Source organism: Panthera onca, chromosome B4 (assembly GCF_046562875.1).
Source record: "Panthera onca isolate mPanOnc1 chromosome B4, mPanOnc1 haplotype 2, whole genome shotgun sequence".
In the NCBI taxonomy this organism is placed as follows: Eukaryota; Metazoa; Chordata; class Mammalia; order Carnivora; family Felidae; genus Panthera; species Panthera onca.
The window spans coordinates 99709781-99722532 of NC_138345.1; the positions used below are offsets into that span (position 1 = coordinate 99709781).

Genomic DNA, 12752 nt, shown 5'->3' on the forward strand with positions numbered 1-12752 from the left:
TAGAATTTTTTATAACTGGGATTATTTTGTCATATCTGTTAAAAAAAAACTTTTTCCTCCTCAGTGTGGTGGGTCTTCCATATAGTTTTTTCAAATTTAATGTTTTATCAAAATAATGCATGGATGCAGATTAAAATAATAAGATGTCATGATTAAAATTGTAGTGAAAAAGAGCAGTCCTTTTTCTATTCCTCCTAGTCCAATTCCCACTCTCCAAAAGATAACTTCTGCAATTTTTTAGCTGTATGGGGGTGTATACCTTGATAATCTGAAATAATATGTGAATTCCACTCCTTTCTGTCATTGTTGTTTTTAATTGCAGTATTAGCTTTTATATGCTGATTTCTGTTGGGGCCCTTCCTCTCTCTCTCCTCTGGCATTCCCTCCTCTATAGAGGAGGAGTGACTTACCTGGCTAGTAAGGAGGCCTGCCTCAGCCCACTCTTCTTTCTCTTGTGTGCACCTGCCTGAGGCAGGGTGCCTTCTGCTTCCATTCCGTGAACATACTGAGGCAGAGTCTGCCCTCTGTGTGTGAGGCCAGTGATAGAGTGGCTAAGTAGGCCCAACTCACAGTTGAAATATTAGGAAGCTCACCCTTCATGGTTCAGTCCAGCGGATGTCTGACAGAAGCTGTTAGCACCCCACCCCTATGCAACACCCATCTCTAAGCTTACCTGCCTGTGGCTGTGGCGATGGCTTCCATCTGGCTGACCCTCTGCATCTTTGCTTTTCCACAGAAGGGCTTTCTCTGGCCCCACAGGTGCGCTTATTGCTACTGGAAGCGGAAACGCAGAGCAGTCAACACCATCTTCAGCTAGTGGGACCAGCTTCCCCATTCCCTGGTAGGACAATTCTAAGGTGGGTTCCACACAGTTTCTCAGAAGTTTCCCTGGGGGATTGAGTTCCCTGACCCATGTTTTACTGGCTTTTCTCCCTTCCCTGTCTCTTTCCCACATCCTCACTCTACTTCCTAGGATCACTTCCCCCCCAAATCTTCCAGAACCCAAATCTTGTCTCTCAATAGGAAAGTTGAGATTTTTATCTTAGTATGTTTGACTCTTACGTCCATCTCTCAATTCATTCTGAGCAACCTCCTATTATGAAAGATGAAGGTTGAAGCCTACCTCATCACTTTCTCCTCCCCACCACACACATGCTTTTCCAATTCCCATGCTTCAAATATAGTTTTATAACCTGTATTAGGTTAAATTAGTATTTATTAGTAATGACTTAATTAACATTAGATTAGATAATTACATTATTATGGCCATACATATAAATCTGATCTGATCTACATACATACTAGATTACATTGTCTTTCTGCCACAACTTTTGTTTGTAAAACTCCTCTGACCTGGTCAAACACACTGATAATCAGTCCCAATTTTCTTTGGTGACATTGCTCCTGCCTCCTATTTCAGCTTGGACTGATTGCTGTTGGACCTATGCAGACTTAATTTGTCAGAAGGATTGTTTCAGTTTAAACTCACCTATGCTATAGGAACCATACCACTGCAACCATTGATGACCTCTCTCTGTCTTCCTCTCTCTCTCTCTCTTGTTTTTAATTCACAAATTTAAAAAAAAATTGCACTAATTAGATACAACAATTTTTTGGGTGTTTATCAGCCATTACTACGTCTTATTTTAGAAAATATCTTTCATGGGCGCCTGGGTGTCTCAGTCAGTTAAGTGTCTGATTCTTGGTTTTGGCTTAGGTCATGATCTCACAATTTATGAATTAGAGTCCCATGTTGGGCCCTGCACTGGCAGTGCAGAGAAATTCTCTCTCTCCCTCTCTCTGCCACTACCCTGCTCATGCTCTCTCTCAAAATAAATAAACTTAAAAAAAATAGAAAATATCTTTCATAGTTTTTTTAGTAAGCAAGAAATTAAAAATAAATCAGAACAAATACTAAAATGCTTCTCTGGCTCACAAAAAAAGGCTTTCTTCTTAATTGTATTTATTTAAAGACTTCTAAAGCTTTGCAAACTGAAGTCAAAATGATACATAACAACACAAAAATTCTCCAATTCCGCCAACCTAAGATTTTCTCTTCTTCTTCTGGCAGATTCTAGTATTTATAGTCTACAATTTCTTTTAAAGAAGAGAATAAATTCCCATGAAATGCTTCTTACTATAATCATTACTACCAGATATCTTACAACATTTCTGTACTTCCGTGCTGCCAACAGAGGTATAAGGTCAAGTCCAGTATTTATTGATGAAACAATCCTTTAGCAAAGCAGCCATAGGCACCTTAAGTATGAGGGAACAAGTGCTTGACTTGAGCTAACAAAAATCACCTGCATAACTCTGGCAGTTATTTTTGAATTATGAAGACCTGATCAGAAGGTTAAGGAACAGCTGGAGACACTAAAAGGATTTTTCTAGGAAAATATTGTTCACAGGTGTATGCGTTGCTAGTTCTCCAAAACAGTGAGCAATCTGAATTTGATAACTGGGGTCCAAATTTTCCCCCCAGTGACTTGGCCTAGTGGTTTCCCGCTTCTTAGAAGATCCTAAAGGTGGGTGTTGTAGGGTATGAGTTAGCTGTCACTGACACACAGCCTCTATTCAGCTCGTTACCCCAGGGATGATTCAGCCGGACTCAGCTTGATCCCACTGAAGGGTAATGGCTGTGACCGCATTTGTGAAATTGACCCGCAGAAGAGACTTCTTGCTAAAAGTAACTTTTCTTGGGACTAAGCAGCACAGAGGATGGTGATCAGGAGATAAAACAGAACTGTCTGAAAGGATTTAAAGACACAGAGAATATCAGGGAACGTAGCTTGGGGTACATTTTTATAAGTGGATAGAAGACTCTAGTGTAGAAGATGTAAACCAAGTATTTCAGCAGTATTTGCCAGTGGCCTGTCTGGGTTGTTGAAAAATGTCCCTGAGAGCTGAATATAGAGGTTTAAGAACTTGAGCTCTGGAATCTGACAGACATGGATTGAATTCCAGTTCTACCACATACCAGGGACAGGCCCTCTGGTGGTTTGCTCAACCACTTTGTTTCAGTCACTCATACAAAGATATTAAAACCTCATAGAGTTTTTTTTAAAATTTTTTTTAATGTTTATTTATTTTTGAGACAGAGAGAGACAGAGAATGAATGGGGGAGGGTCAGAGAGAGGGAGACACAGAATCCGAAACAGGCTCCGGGCTCTGAGCGGTCAGCACAGAGCCCGACGCGGGGCTCGAACTTACGGACCGCGAGATCATGACCTGAGCCGAAGTCGGACGCTTAACTGAGCCATCCAGGCGCCCCAAAACCTCATAGAGTTTTTATGAGGATCAAATGAGAGAACGCATGTGAATGTTAAAACACTGCTTTCTTTGCAAGTACAATAGTAACACCCTGCTTTGCTAGCAGTTTATATCCATTTATCAAGATTGTCATATAATTACTTAAAACTATAGCCTTTTAAATACCAAGAGAGACATGTGAGTGACTCAAATAACTTCTCTAGAGAAAGACAGAAATAAATATTTTGTTTGTCTCTTTGAAATAGCAAGTCTTAAATCTCAGCTTGTGAATCATCATTCTGGAGTCCAGCGTAGGACAGAGAAACCCGGCTTAGCAACAATCAAAGTGGCACTTTACAAAGCTTCCCTGAGAGTGGGTGGTTCTTGTTTCTTCCCGGAGTACATTGTCAGTGACCAACCAAGAACAAAAAGTCTTCAGAGATTATAAATAATAATATTAATGACTAAAAGAAACAGGTGACAGAGGCAAAACAAGTTGGTTCTGAAACAAACTGACAGGGATGGATCCTGAAAAGTCTTGTACTTACAAGGAAGATATGGTGGGTGGGCAAAAAGGGGCGAAATCTACAAATGAAATCGTAAGGTTCTTTTAAATGATTATTGTTTGTGTTGCAGAGGGATTTAGGTAAAGCTGATAGATTTGTTGCTGATCTCCCTCAAAGTCAGATAGGAGACCTGCCCAGATTTTTTGCTTTGTCTCGGAGTCATTTGTTTTTGTTTCCAACAGCCTTGACAGAAGTAGGAGTGGAGGAATAAGAATCAAGAAGTGAGGAGCTCTTTCCTACTTAGATATTAGCATGTAAAGTAAATTAAAGTTAGGATGACAGAGATCTTACATTTATGAACTGTACAGTGACGAAAAAAACTGTAGGCCTCGTTTGAATTTTTATGCCTCAAACAACCCTAGTTTTATTAAGACAGTGTTTTACCCTCAACAATAATTGTCTTGTTGAGAAGAGAAATCTTGCAAATGTATAAAACAAATTGCTAGCAGCGTATCTGACTGCAGCATAGCATAGTAGTTACCAACTTGGAACCTGGAGTCAGACTGCCTGGGTTCAAGTCCAATTACTGGTTGTGTAACTTTTGGCAAGCTGTTCAACATCCTAGCGTTTCTGTTTTCTCATCTGTAAAATGGGGATGATAATATCATCTACCTCATAGAGTTGCTCTGAAGATGAAATGAGTTTATACATGTAAAGTACCTAGAATATTATTATCCATGATAGTCTGGTATACGCACTTGGTATTTATTATTTTTTTAAGTCCTCATAACAATCCTATAAGTAGGTATTATTAACTCCATTTTTCAGTTGGAAACTACTAACCTTCGGGGCCTGAAAGACCTTGATTTGAATTCAACCTCTTAGATGTTTGGCCTGGCCAAGATATTTAAAAATCCCTGAGCTAATATTCAGGGGATAATGCCTATGTCCCAGTATTCTGTTAGAATTGCATGAGTTGTTGAAGGTGAAGTGCGGTGCCTGGCAAATGTTACCAGGCCTGCTGCATTCCACATGTCTAGAAAACATTGTTCTTGTTACATTTTATTTCATTTCTAATACAGAAATCCTTATTTAATCACATTCAACCTTATTTGAAGTTTTTAGCAATGAAAAATTCATTACTTTATGTGGTCTACTGTTTTTGAGGATTTTTTAATTTTTGGGAGATTCTCCATTATGTTAACTGAAATTTGACTTAATTTTTTTTGCCTGTTATATAATCTTAGTATTTATTTCTAAAGTATTCATCAGAAATGAAACATACTGTTACCCAAATGTTTTTACTGGTAGATGTGGGCTTTTTTTAAAAAAAAGTTCCAGTGTGGTTAACATACAGTGTTATATTAGTTTCAGGCAAAAATCTGTCTTTCTTATAACATGAACCCACTGAGCCTGGTTCTGCTCTTTTGAATGGCACAGAATAAGTCTAGTACAGGGTCCTTATAGTCCTTACACAGGATGGGTGAAAGGAAGGCATGAACCAGGGATAACTATGCATACATTTCAGGGTCTGTACACCTAGATAGGGAAAAAAAAAGACATCTTTATTTTAATTTATCTCTAATTAAATTCATATTTCCTTCAATTATGAATGAAAGCAATGAACAAAAGTCTTTTTTTTTTTTATCTCTGGTCTTGTCTTCCTTCTTTCTTTCTTTCTTTCTTTCTTTCTTTCTTTCTTTCTTTCTTCCTTTCTTTCAGAGAGAGCATGAGTGAGCGAAGGGTAGAGAGAAAGAGAGTGCAGACCCCAAGCGGGGCTCAGGCTCACCCGAAGCGGGGCTTGGGCTAACATATCTGTACTTTATTGACACTTATCAAGAGAGGCCCATTTTTTTTTTTTTTTTTATGTAGCCTATCACTGAGTTTCATAATAGTCATTCAGTTCTATAATGGTCACAAGACCAGTGTAAGGGAAATGTCAAGATGTTTTAAGTGGAACCGTATTATAACATGGTTTAGTATAAAGAAAACTCTGTGTGTGTGTTTGTGTGTGTGTGTGTGTGTGTGTGTGTGTTATTGGTCAAACCACAGTCTGAAAAATTACCACATAAAATAAAACCCCTTTATTTAACTGATTATGGTGTTAAGCATCTTTTTACATAATACCAAAAAGACTTTTATGGAATTAAAATCAATTTTCCTGTCTATATTAGTATGTGAACTTTCAACCACATAAATTAAAATTACTTTTATGTGTATTTGGAAATGGAAAGAGGTCGTTAAAATTGAAGCAGCCATGGCTTTCACCTTCAGAATATTTAATATTCCAATTAAAATGTAAATTAGGACTAGTTTGAAAACTGAAGCTTCTTCCTTAAAAATCATTTTTTTTGAATTTGAGTACTTGAATAAAATGGAAAATATATTTCACACTTAAAGTGATTTCTTCTTAAGGTTCACAGAGATTTACAGTGTGAAATAATGTGCGAAAGCATTAGCTCTTGTTATTCGTGACAATTCAGTTAAGGAAAGGTAAAAGAATAGTCTTCAGGACATCTCTTTTTAAAAATAAAGTTCTTTAACTATTGATATTGTGATTTGCAGTTAAGTGCCATATGTTGGGGTTAAGTTTTTAATCTTTCTTGTAATGCAGGTAAGCCCCAAGGAGCATGTAGGCCAAGGAAAAGTGGCTCAGAGGACATGTGTAACAGTGACAGGGGAGCAATAAGATGTGAAGCTAGTCAGAGAGGAAATGCCCAGGCAACTGGAGCCCCTCCCAAGTTCCTCTAAGACTTAATACCTCATGTCCAGAACAATCCCAAATCCTGTGAGAACACACCTAGGACTACCATTTGCTTAAGGGCTAACTCCTGTGCCTCTTAAAGATGGGTACTGGATGCTGTGAAATATGTAAATGGAATGGTGACAAGAAAGTGTCATTTCCTGAAGTGTGAATATGCCCTAGGCATTCTAAAAATTTAACAAATGATAACTCTCCAGCAGAACATTTCTTTAAGACTCATACTCTTTTAAACCATTTTATCCCTTGTTGTTTTGCCACCAGCCACCCACCAGAGGAAGGAAAAGAAAAACAAAACAAAACCCTGAAGTGTTATTCAAATAATATTCAATAACCATTAGCAGAAATCATAGTTCTAAAATATCAGTGTGATGTTAGGTATTCCAGAGGCACATGAAAGTGTAATGTGAATATCAAACTTTGTCAAAATTTGGAGTTTTAGTAATAACTACAAACATTGTTAATTGAAGTAGATAAAAAAACAGCACCAGAAACCACCCCCCCTTTTTGTAGGTCAGTGTTCACTGCTGAGTGTGCTGTAATTATGTACACTAAATGAGCTACAGCTTGAGCTAATAATACCATACTGAGTATTAGAAAGCTGTAATTATGCAACTACATAATGTATGCTTGGCAAGATTTTCAGTATTGGAGAATCCACTGTCAAATAGCATCTGGCAGAGTTAAAAGTCCAAGTTGGAGGTTAGAATAATTGGTCTAGACTGAACTAATTCAGGGTATTGTGGCTCAAGCAGAGTAAGTCATATGGACAACCCAGTGATAGTGAATACATCTAGAAATAGTTCAAAGTCTTAAGTCATATAATCAAATCACTTGAAAACACAAAGCATTTCCAAGATTGAACACCTACTACACACCTATCCACCATGCTGAGTACAGGAAATTTTAAAACAAACAAACAAAACAGGAGAGGAAGGGATAATTTCTGAATGCCAAGTGCTCAAAATTATGACATAGTGTGAACTTGTGTTTTCACAGAGATATACACAAAGTACAGTGAGTTAGCAATACCATTGGTGGCTCTGCCGCCTTTAGTGATGACCTACATTAAATCAGTACTCTTCTGTTTGAAAACGTTTCCATTAAATGTCACGTTCTCGTGTCTTAGAATTATACGGGATCATCTTCATAAAGATGTTTCTGTTATGATTTTCTCCCTTCTTGCTAAGCCATTATATTTTACTTTGAGTCCTACTCTACTAAAGGCAGCTAAGATTATCCCATTGTTACAAATTTGTCTATCTGTCCCGCTTAATGGATACATAGAAGTCTGTTCTCTTAAATAAGAACTAATCTTAGTGTTTCTTTTGTATGCCTTAGCACTGGATTTAATTTAGCTTACAAAAAGCTTTATGTAGAAATCCAATTGATGCTGTTTAAAATACATATGCTTAGGGACACCTAGCTGGCTCAGTCAGTAGAGCATGTGACTCTTGATCTTAGGGTTGAGTTCAAGCCCCATGTTGGGCATAGAGCTTACTTTAAAAAAAGGTTTTTGTTTTTGTTTTTGTTTTTTTCATTAAAATACATATGTTTAAGTTTTGCCAAGTGCTACACTTTTATTCTGGTAGAAACTACTTGTTGGCCAAATGATTTCTTGGATTTTTTAGGTGGTGAAGAAATTTTCAGTCCCAATTGATTTAATCATTTTCAGGAACTTGTTTCTAAAGGCATCTAGTTTTGGGGCACCGGGGTGGCTTAGTCAGTTGAGCATCCGACTTCAGCTCAGGTCATGATCTTGTAGTCTGTGGGTTCGAGCCCCATGTTGGGCTCTGTGCTGGTAGCTCAGACCCTGGAGCTTGCTTCGGATTCTGTGTCTCCCTCTCTCTCTGACCCTCCCTTGCTCACACTCTATCTCTGTCTATCAAAAATAAATAAACATTAAAAACATCTTAAAAATATTTAAAGTCATCTAGTTTTTTTCTTGTGACTATTTGGGGAAATTTTCAGATTCTATAGTCATATGTTTGCATGGAAACTTTGTCCAAGTTTGTTGCAATGGAGCATAATTTCATTTTGTAGATAGTGTTCAATTTAGAGAATGGTATATTTTGATGCAACTAATCTCTTAAAACTCTTATTAAGCAATAAATTTGGATCATCAGGCAAATAGGATCACTTTGACATAGCCATTTTTGATAGTCATCATTCAGGAAACTACTGAAGAGATTTTTTTCTTCCTCCAACACATAGGACTAAATTTTTTCCTCATTTTGAGTACTGGTGAGAATGTTCAGAATTATTAATAATGACTGTTCAAAGAAAGACATAGAATATTGACTACTGTTCTGCTTGCTGAGATAAAGCAATACAAGTGGTTCTAATCTTTTGTAATAAAATACCTTTCTGAAATTCATAATTATAGAGGGCAAAAAGGACTGAGCATATTAATAAGGAAGCCAAAAGTAATTGTAAGTATTTACGAGGCAGAATTGAATAAGTTGATCATTGCAAATGCAAAGCAGAAATTGCCTGTGCCATTAAACAGACCAGCTGATGATTATAGTGTGTTCCACAAAGGTTCAATTCTCTGTTCTTCCTGCTACATATAGGTTACTAGATTTGCTCCTTATCTGCTTCAGAGAAAGTATTTCTTTTTCTTTCCTCTTCTTTTTTTTCTTTCCTCTTCTCCCCTCTCTCTTGTTTTTGGATTGTTTTATTTTGTTTTGCTTTTTGGTGTGGTGGCACAGGGAGGGGAGAGCATGAACACATTTCCCTACTACCACAAATTATGCAGTCAAGTTTCCCTCATTTGGGGAAATCCCAAGAGTCAAGACATCTGGAATGCAATGGATGAGCCTCATCCTGGGAAAACTACCTTCGTGATCATGGTATCTCCCCTGCCATAGTATCTCCTCACTCTTTTTTTTTTTTTTTTTCCAGTTGAGATAATCCCGAGTAAGTTAACAGAAAGACTATAGATCTCATAAGAGATTTCATAAGAATGTCAGATATAAGATCTATTTACAAAAGTCAGTAGTGTTCCTCTGCATCAGCAATAGCTAACTAAAAATATAACAGATTCTGTGATGCCATTCCTAATAACAATTAAAACTATACACTATGAATTTAACTGAATAAATAATGCATATGATCTCTAAGAAAAGAAAATTTAATTTATTAAGGGCATAAAGGCCTTAAATAAATGGGAGTGCTATACCATGCTCAAGGAATGGATGCCATCAGTGTAAAATGTCAGTTCTCCAAAATTAATCTGTAAATTCAGTTCAATCCCAATGAAAATTCCAGTAAGACTTTATTTTTTTATTATTTATTATTTGTTTTTAGAGAGAAAGAGAGCATGCATGAGCAGGGGAGAGGAACAGAGAGAAAAGGAGAGAGAATCTCAAGCAGGCTCCATGCTCAGTGCAGAATCTGATGTGGGACTCAATCCCATTACTCTGGGATCATGAACTGAGGCAAAATCAAGAGTTGGACACGCAATCTACTGAGTCACCCAGGTTCACCCCAGTAGGACTTGTAAAAAAATGAATTCAACACTCTTATTCTGCCAGGTATAAGAAGACTAAGTGTGTTAGGAATAATTGAAACAATTTTGAAAAAGGACCTGCGGGTGCTCAGGTATTATACACCTGATATGTGCAGGTGGAGAAAGGATTGATGAAACATTTAATAGATGGTATTAGGAAAGTGTCATTTTATGGAGAAAAGTAATGCTGGATTCTTAGCCTATAGCAGTGTTTCTCAACCCTTTTTCATATTGCCTACTTAAGAAACTTTTTTGAACTCCCCCCCAATTTTCCATCTTTTCCAATGACATTTTAATACCACAAATATTATATATATGTATATATATATATACACACACACACACACGTGTGTGCATATATATGTATATGTATATATACACATATATATGTATATGTGTGCATATATATGTATATGTATATATACACATATATATGTATATGTGTGTATATATATGTATGTATATATATACATACATATATATATATACACACACGCATATATATGCATATATGTGTATATATACACATATATATGCATATATATGCGTGTGTGTATATATATATATGTGTATATATATATATATACACATATATATATATATATATGTTTATGTCCCTTGGGAGAGTGAAATTTACTTGAATTAAAGTCATAAATGGAAAATGTAAATCTGAAAAACTAATATAAAAGAAAAAAGAGAAACGTAGATTATTTTTCTGACTTTGGAGTATGGGAAAACTTAAACTAACTCCAGAAAGCACAAACTCTAAGATAAAAAAGAAATGGATGGAAAAGACATTAAAATTAAAGGCTTTGCTTCATCAAAAGATATAATAAGGAAAGTTCATATGCAGATTACAGATTGGAAAATGATATGTGAAATAACTAAAGTCAACAAGGGATAAATATCTACAGTAAATAAGCCATTTTGTTAATTACAAGAAAATGATAAACCCAAGAGAAAAATGGGTAAAGGATATGAAAATGGCAGTCACATAAGTGAAACACTAATAACTAACATATGAAGTGATATTCAACTTCAGAAATGATCAGAAAATAGAGGTTAAGATTATTGAAGGAGAAGTCATGGAACCAAAAAGCTATGGTAGTAAAGGATCATCAATACACTGATTTCTTCAGAAATCTTCAGAAAATGAGAGAGAGTATCATAAAGTTTGTAAACAATTGCAACAAGAAAGAGTTATTTGATATTATAAGCTTCATAGGGGGGGTGTTTGAGAAAGAGAGAAGAAAATTGCCTATAAGGAGGTTTGGGAGACAATCTCCAAGGGTTCTCTTAAATTTTGCATATCTCATGAGTGGACTGCATTTGTTCTATCTTTAAAAGGATGCTTATATAGTGAACAGGTTTGGAAGATAGATAACAAAGGACAAGTTTGTTTACTGTTCATTATAATAAAAATAATGTCTCTCTATATGGCAAAGATCAGGCAGGCTTATTATCCATTTTAAAAGATTTGTGTTCCCTAAGCTCAGGGTTCCTCTCCTGTAATGCATCCCCATGTGTGCAAGTATTACCTGACTCTGTGTCACCCTACAGGAATTGGTCTTTGACAAACTGGTATAAGAAAAAACAGTGATGGGGCACATGGGTGGCCCAGTCGGTTAAACGTCCGGCTTTGGCTCAGGTCATGATCTCACGGTTCACAATTTTGAGCCCCGAGCCAGGCTCTGGGCTGACAGATCAGAGCCTGAAGCCTGCTTTGGATTCTGTGTCTCCCTCTCTCTCTGCCCCCCCTCCCCCGCTTTCACTCTCTCTCTCTCTCTCTCTCTCTCAAAAATAAATAAAACGTTAAAAAAAAAAAAGAATAAACAGTGATACTCTGGCAGTTGCTATTGCTGTGAATAATAAACTGTTCTTTGTCCCTGACCTAGGAGTCTCGTGTCTTCTGCCAACATCTGTGAAACTATGCCAAGGTAGCTTTTAGCTTGCAAGTGGAGTAAAATCTCAGTCTCTTACAATTCTTTTTTTTTTTTTTTTTAGTTTATTTATTTTTGAGGGTGTGTGCAGAGAATCTGAAGCGGGCTCTGCACTGACAGCAGAGAGCCTGATGTGGGGCTTGAACTCATGAGCCATGAGATCATGACCTGAGCCAAAATCAGTGTTCAACCTACTGAGCCACCTAGGTGTCCCTCAGTCCATTACAGTTCTTGACATGAACATTCTTAGGCACCTCCAAGCCCAGTGGAGCATGGTATATGGGCCAGAAAAAAAACCTCACAAATATTTGGTATTAGCTCTGTTGGTCTATCTATAGGCAGATTGTGGTGAATGTGGTAAGGTAAGGAGTGGGAATCTTTTCAGATGCACAGGGCTCTGGGAATGTGAAAATGAGGGACATTACTTTTCATTACTGGAGCACAGTATGTTCCTTTGGACATATTCGAATATTGACAATGAAGCTGTAAAAGTCAGGAGAAAGTGGGTCTTACCTAAATCATGTTGAAGTTCTTTCACATAGTTACTATACATAATTTGGAATTTACAAATTACAAATACAGACACAAAATAATACTATATGTTTTACGATGATATAAACATCGTTAAGGACGTGTATTGTTTATACACTAGGGTGGGTCCTTGTGATGGAGAAGGGAACAAGAGTGGGAATCAAGGATTAAAGAAGAAAATCAAACAAAACCAAATAAAAGGGAGCCCTTGCCCAGACTGATAACAGCAGTGTGCCATCAGTAAATAAGTT

At 36.9% G+C, this 12752-nt stretch overlaps 1 long non-coding RNA gene and 1 other non-coding gene across 4 annotated transcripts in view; one reads left to right on the top strand and one right to left on the bottom strand.

The window, feature by feature from the left end:
• Positions 1-12752, top strand: part of LOC132694047 (uncharacterized) — a 166148-nt gene that overhangs the window by 62484 nt on the left and 90912 nt on the right. The gene's annotated exons all lie outside the window — the stretch shown is intronic.
• Positions 9232-9392, bottom strand: LOC132660510 (U1 spliceosomal RNA). Its single transcript, XR_009601848.1, has one exon. It is a non-coding gene; the product is annotated as a U1 spliceosomal RNA (small nuclear RNA).